Raw genomic sequence first — 6,934 nt, 5'->3', positions numbered from 1 at the left:
AGCTCTCCTTCTAAACACCCTGCTCAGTACTCTGACTCTCTAGGAAGCCTTCCTTGAGAAAGCCTGCTCCAAAATCGCCCCCTACATTCCAAGTGCTATTCACCCGTCACTCACTTCAATAGATTCCTCTGCTGTTTTCACCAGAGCACAGATGTCTGCCTGCTGGGCAGTTTGTCCTGGTGGACTGGGAGATCCCTGACAACATAGCTACTACCCCTGGTTGCTCAATCCCCACTCTCCACTTGAGTTCATCTGGGACTCTGCTCCCAGTGTGGGCCCCGACTCAGAGGTGGCTGGGCTCCAGGGGGAAGAGGACCAAAGACCTGGCAGTTGGCAGGTAACTGAGTCACAAAAGTTAGGAGAGTGGATTTCTCCCTCTCACCCTTTAGTGAACTCAGTGGCCTTGCCCAAAACCTTATAAAGAGAGTAGGTAGTCTGCCAAGTTGCACGTCTAAAGGCAGGCCTGCTGGGAGAACCAAAGCAACATTTGGCATAGATCCGGACCACTAAAACTGAAAAGCAAGAGGAAAGAGAAAGGAAGGCAGCTTTCCCTGGAATAAAGGACTCAAAAGAAACCCACCTCAGGGTAGACCTGTTCTTACCGGGCACTTGGAATTCCCAGTCTGCCCCCCACACAGGGAAATCCTGTCAAAATACCCTCCTCACCCTAACCAGATTTACACTGAGGAGAGCCCCAANTCTCAGATAAGATCAATTCAAGGAGTTCATCATCACCAAGCCCTTATTATATGAAATGTTCAAGGGACTTATCTAAGAAATAGATAAAAACTATGAACAGTGAAGTGACAACAAACTCATAACGATCAAGAACTGAACTTAAAAAACAAAAAGAAAAACTAAGCAAACAACTAGAACAGAAACAGATCCAGGGAAATGGAGATCACATGGAGGGTTTTTGGCAGAAAGGGGGAGGAAAAGAATGGGGGGAGAAGCACAGGGAATAAGAAGCATAATTGGTAGGCATAAAATAGATGCGGGGGGGAGGTTAAGAATAATAAAAGAAACAGAGAAGCCAAAGAACTTCTATGTACAACCCATAGACACCTACCTATAATAGCATAATCCAAACCAAATAGGAAATAGTCTCATAAGGTTTTTAATATATGTAAACATAAGACAACTATGGCATAAAGAGGATGGAAAATATAGAAGTCTATGTGATGATAAAATGTCTGCATTCCACCTGGATTGATTCTAAGTAAAATGGGTTGTGAACAGTATGCATATTGTAATCCCTACAGCTATTGCTATAAAAACTATGCAAAGCCGTATTTTCAAACCACAATACATAATCTAAAACATAATATTAAAATGTGGAAATAAACCAGAGGAGATAAAAAAAGGAAACTGAGAAACAGAAATGACAGGAAACAAGCAGTACACATGAAATAAAGTGGTAAACCTTTATTACTTTATTATATCAGTAATTTCATTAAATGTCAGTGACCTAATGAAAATGTGTTAGTGAGCCACCTACTATCTCAGCCACTGGGGTGAGATGAACTATGAAGTGAGATCCACAAAACGAGCATTTGAGAAGAAAAGTAGAAGCATCTAAAATATATAGATATGTTGCAACAGACTCAGGAAGAGTTCAACTACCGAATATTTTGGTTCTAAAAGATGGAAGAGGAGAAAGAGGCTCTCATTGGTGGGTTCTCCTTTGATTTCTATTCCAAACTGCAGAAGGTAACCAATTTGTTCAGCTGCTTCCAGGAGCACCCACCAACTGATAGTGATTTCACAATAAGCAGTGCTTACACTCTCCTTTGAACACACTGTGGAAATGATGACACAGGTGAAGCCCTTCTGGTCAGCTAAAAGCTCTCTCCTCAGTCAGCTAGTGAGCCCTCTGCGCACCTAGTTTCTTTACTCTGAATTTTCAGAGAATCTCAAAACCCACTGTACACATCCAACCAATCTACTTTTTATATAGAACAGCAAAAACATTACTTCCGTTCTATGTCTCTCTGTTCTGTAACTCTGCAATAATGTGCAAATGATGTATTACAAAGGTTCCTGATAGCAGCCCCTAATAATTATTTCTGCTTTTTGGAATTTCTTTAGCTCATTAAACCTCTGTCCACTGTAGTTTGATTTGCTCAGTTTGTACAATATAAGCATCTTCCTCCCTTTCATCAGACCCCCTTTTGTGTTTAACATCCTGTGCTTGTGTATGAGAGGAGACTTAGCCTTGGGTACTTCTTGCTGAAGCTTTAATGCTTTGTAAATGAAATTGATGTTCATTTAGAAAATGTTAATGATCTGAACACACCAATTTAAAGACAAATCATCAGAAAGCATTTTTAAAAAATGAGCCTAGCATCATAACAGGCACAACCAGACCAAAACATTATGGCTCAAAGAGGAGAACAAATCAAAGTCCCAGAGCCAATACTTTTAAGCGACCCAGAGAAAGCCAACCTATCAGTTGCACAGTTCAAAACACTGGTGATCAGGATGCTCACAGAACTGGTTGATTTTGGTTGTAAGTTAGATGAAAAAATGAAGGCTACACTGAGTTAAATAAGGAAAATGCACAGGGAACCAAGAGTGTTGGGGAAAAAAAGTGGGACTCAAATCAATGGAGTGGACCAGAAGGAAGAAAGAAACGACCAAACAGAAAAGAATGAATAAACAAGAATTCAAAAAAATGAGGAGAGGCTTAGGAACCTCCAGGACATCTTTAAGCGTTCCAACATCCAAAATATAGGGGTACCGGAAGGGGAAGAGGAAGAGCCATGAGTGGAAAATTTATTTGAACAAATAATAAAGGAGAACTTCCCCAATCTGGCAAAGGAAATAAACTTCCAGGAACTCCAGAAAGCTCAGAAAGTCCCGAAGAAGTTGGACCCAAGGAGGAACACACCAAGGCACATTATAATTACATTAGCCTAGATTAAAATGAAGGAGAGAATCCTAGAAGCAGCAAGAGATAAGGGGACAGTCACCTACAAGGGAGTTCCCATCAGACTGTCAGCTTATTTCTCAAAAGAGACCTTATAGGTAAGAAGGGGCTGGAAAGAAGTATGCCAAGTCATGAAATGCAAGGACCTACATCCAAGATTGCTCTATCCAACAAAGTTTTCATTTACGATGGAAGGGCAGATAAAGGGCTTCTCAGGTAAGGTCAAGTTGAAGGAGTTCATCATCACCAAGCCCTTATTATATGAAATGTTAGAGGGAGACTTATCTAAGAAAAAGAAGATAAAAAAATATGAACAGTGAATGGACAGCAAACTCACAGTTATTAACAACCACACATAAAACTAAAGCAAATTAAGCAAACAACTAGAACAGGAACAGAACCACAGAAATGGAGATCACATGGAGGGTTACCAGTAAGGGAGTGGGAGGAGGAGAGAGGGAGGAGGCAAAGAGAATAAGTAGCATAGACGGTAGGTAGAAATTAGATGGGGGAGGGTAAGAATAGTATTGGAAATATAGAAGCTAAAGAACTTATGACTCCTGGACATGAACTAAAGGGAGGGAATGTGGGGTGGAGGGGGTGTACAGGGTGAAGGGAAATGATGAGGGTGAAATGGGACAAGTGTAATGGCACTGTCAATAAAATATATTTTTAAAAAAAGAAAAAATAAGCCTACCAAATAGATTTCCTAAGTGAACAACTGTCTGCTCTCTGCAAGAAATTCACTTCAAATACAATATTGGTATGTCAAAAATAAAAAAGATGAACGAGGAAGTGTCTTGCAGATACAGATTTTAAAACAGCTATACTGAGTATTTATAATAGAGAAATAAGACTTCATAGCAAAGAAAATTACTAGAGATAAAGAGGGTATTTCATAAGGACAAAAAGGAGTTTACCAAGAAGATCGTAGCATGTATGCACTTAACACAGCTTCAAACCATGTGAAGCAAAAGCTGACAGAACTGACAGGAAAAACAGGTGAATCCTCAGCAGACTTGGAGATCCCAACGTTCATCTCTCCGTGATCAGGATGATCAGGAAACAGAAAACCAGCAAAGAGACCGCAGATGTGAATAACACCATCAGGTGTCATTTCAGCACCACAGCTATTGAGCAAATAGGCAAATATCTTGGGCAAATAGGCCATATCTTGCCTCATTAAATAAAACCTTAACAAATTTTAAAAATTGAAATAATAAAAGGTGAGATCTGACCATCATTGAATTAGAGTAGAAATCAAAAACTAAAAGAGAACTGAAAGAAAATTCTTCAAATTTCTACAAACTAAACCACACACTTGTAAATAATTTATTGCCCAAATAGAAAATTCAAGAAAAATTGTAGTATATTTGGAACTGAATAATGACAATACTGCATGTCAACATGTATGGAATCAGCTAACCTCATGTCTAAAGGGAAATTTATAGCACTAAATATTTATATTAGAGAAGAAGAAAGGTCTTAAGTCAATAATCTAAGTTTCCACTTAAGGAAAAGTAGAAAAAGTAAAGTAAGTCCAAAGTAAGTAGAAGGAGAAGATACTACAAATAGCAAAAATTGATATTTTGAAAACAAAAACAGAGAAAAATATGAAGACAATAAGTAGAGAAAACAAAAACTTGGTTCTTTTAAAAGATCAATAAAATTAATACATCTATGGCTCACTTCTACATCTGTCATTTTCTAATGAGGTGAAAATTGGCTCATATAGTTTGAACAAAAAGACTACAGATTGGATGAGAACATGGGCAAATTATAGATCTGTAAAAGGACTTGTGACCATTAGGCTTAGGGAAAGAAGTCGATCTCATGAAAGCTAACATACTGGATGATTCCACGTATATAACATCCTCAAAAGGACCCAGTTACAGACACAGAGGACAGGTGGCTGCCAAGGAATAGAGGCAAGGTGGGGAGGAGATGTGACTATAAAGCAGTAGCACAAGAGAACTTCTCTCAGTGAGGGAACATCACATTGCAATGGTGCTGGCGGGTGTGTACATAATTCTACAAAAAAGATCAAACTGCATAGGACACACACAAATGAGCGCATGTAAACAGTGGTGGAAACTGAACAAAGCCTGTAGTCTTACAATGGTGCGCCCACGTCAGTGCCCTGGTTTTGACAGTGTGCTGTTCAAGGGCTCTAAGTACTACGGTGTTTTTGCAACTCCCTGAGAATCTATAATCCTTTCAAATTTAAAAGTTCAGGAGAAAACTAGCAGCAAAATGATTGCAAACCATCCAGTGTCCATCTATAGGAGACAGAAGAAGAAATGGTAAGACATGCACAGAATGTGTGAAACCATACAAAAAAGGAATGTATTTGTGAACTGATACAGACAAATGAAAAAGCAAGGTCCAGGGTACTAGAAAGAATGTGCTACCTGCAGCATAAAAAAAAAGAGGGATATGAGAATATACCATAAACAGAGATTTGTGTATTTGTACTGAGTAAAAAGGGAAGCACAAACCAGAAGTGAATGAAAAGCTTATCTACAGAGGGTGAGTGGTAACAAGGTTAAGAAGATTGGTATGCAAGCAAGAATTCGCTGAGTAAACTGGCACCCAGTTTTATGGTAAGTTTTTAATGATGTAAATCTCTACATCAGCAAGCTGCTCAATTAAATAAAAGGAAGACAACCATAAAATTTAATACAAACAAACAAGTGTAAATTATATCAATTTCATAATATGATCACACAGAAAAGAATTATTTCAAGACGTAACTTGTGTATGCAATTCTCTGACTATAGTCCTCGGTGGTCTACATCTAACAGCAAGAGAAACTGCCAAGAAATCTTCAACTTTCCACAGTAATTGGGAATAAAATTTTCAGGAGAAGGCCAAAGTATCATAATGACATTCACAAAGGGAAAGCTATTGATAAAAAGGCACACAATTTTTTAATGGACAAATTATTTGAACCTGCACCACACTTCTTTAAGCCAAGCACTTTGTAAACATCTATTTCATTATCAAAATGACAGCATTGACTAGGTACTGTCATTCCATTTTCCAGAGGGAAAACTGAGGCAAAGACAAATGAAAGAACTCCCCAGGATCACACAGCAAACAGCAGAGCCAGAATCCGGAACTGTAGTGTATGGAAGTCCAGAGCCCCTGCTTCTGACTTTTTGGTGCTATGAAGTAGCAGAAGGGCGCTGAGAGAGGAGGTGGTCAGGGGAATGGTTGATGGGGAAGAAGGAAGGAGGACGCTTTCCTCTCTGAAGGCGAGACCTACCTTATCTGGATCCCAGCCCTCACTAATCTCTCCCTAAGAGCTCTGCACCCCAGCTTCATCAGCACTCCTCCTTCTCAGTGTGTCCCTAGACTGTTCTGCTCATCTGTTTCCAACTGTACTGAGTTGGTAGTGTCCCCCCAAATTTACGTCCATCCAGCACCTCAGAATGGGACCTTGTATGGAAATAGGATCTTTGTAGCTGATTCAAATTTAGGTAAGTTCATACTGGGTTCAGGTGGGATCTGACCTGATGACTGCTGTCCTTGTTAAGAAGAGAAAACATACACACACACACACAGAGACAAGCGCCCGCAGGGCGGAGAATGTACTGTGGAGATAAATGGAGACACAGATTGCTATGAGATGTGTCCAGACCAAGAGATGCCCCACAGGTTGCTAGGAAGCACCAGAAGCTAGGAAAGATGCCTGGAACAGACTCTCCTTCAGAGCCTCCAGTAGAAACCAACCCTGCCAACACCTTGATTTTGGACTTCTGTCCTTTACGACTATGACATCATGCTGTGTGGAGCCCTTCAGTTGTGGTGCTTCACTACGGCAGCCCTAGGAAACCAGTATGTTGACTTTCAGGGGCTTCTTCCCACTGACCTCCAAGCAGTCCTCCATCCGTGTGGGCATCTCAGCAAGAACCGCCTCTGTGAGCCTCTGGAGGGACACCATGGTACTGTTAAATAGATCCTGAGGGGGAAAGGGGGACTCAAACAACTGCCAAGCTCTCA

The sequence above is a fragment of the Sturnira hondurensis genome, unplaced genomic scaffold (genome assembly GCF_014824575.4).
Source record: "Sturnira hondurensis isolate 20B ecotype Veracruz unplaced genomic scaffold, ASM1482457v3 Scaffold0004593, whole genome shotgun sequence".
NCBI classification, from domain to species: domain Eukaryota; kingdom Metazoa; phylum Chordata; class Mammalia; order Chiroptera; family Phyllostomidae; genus Sturnira; species Sturnira hondurensis.
This window is presented reverse-complemented; position numbering follows the sequence as displayed.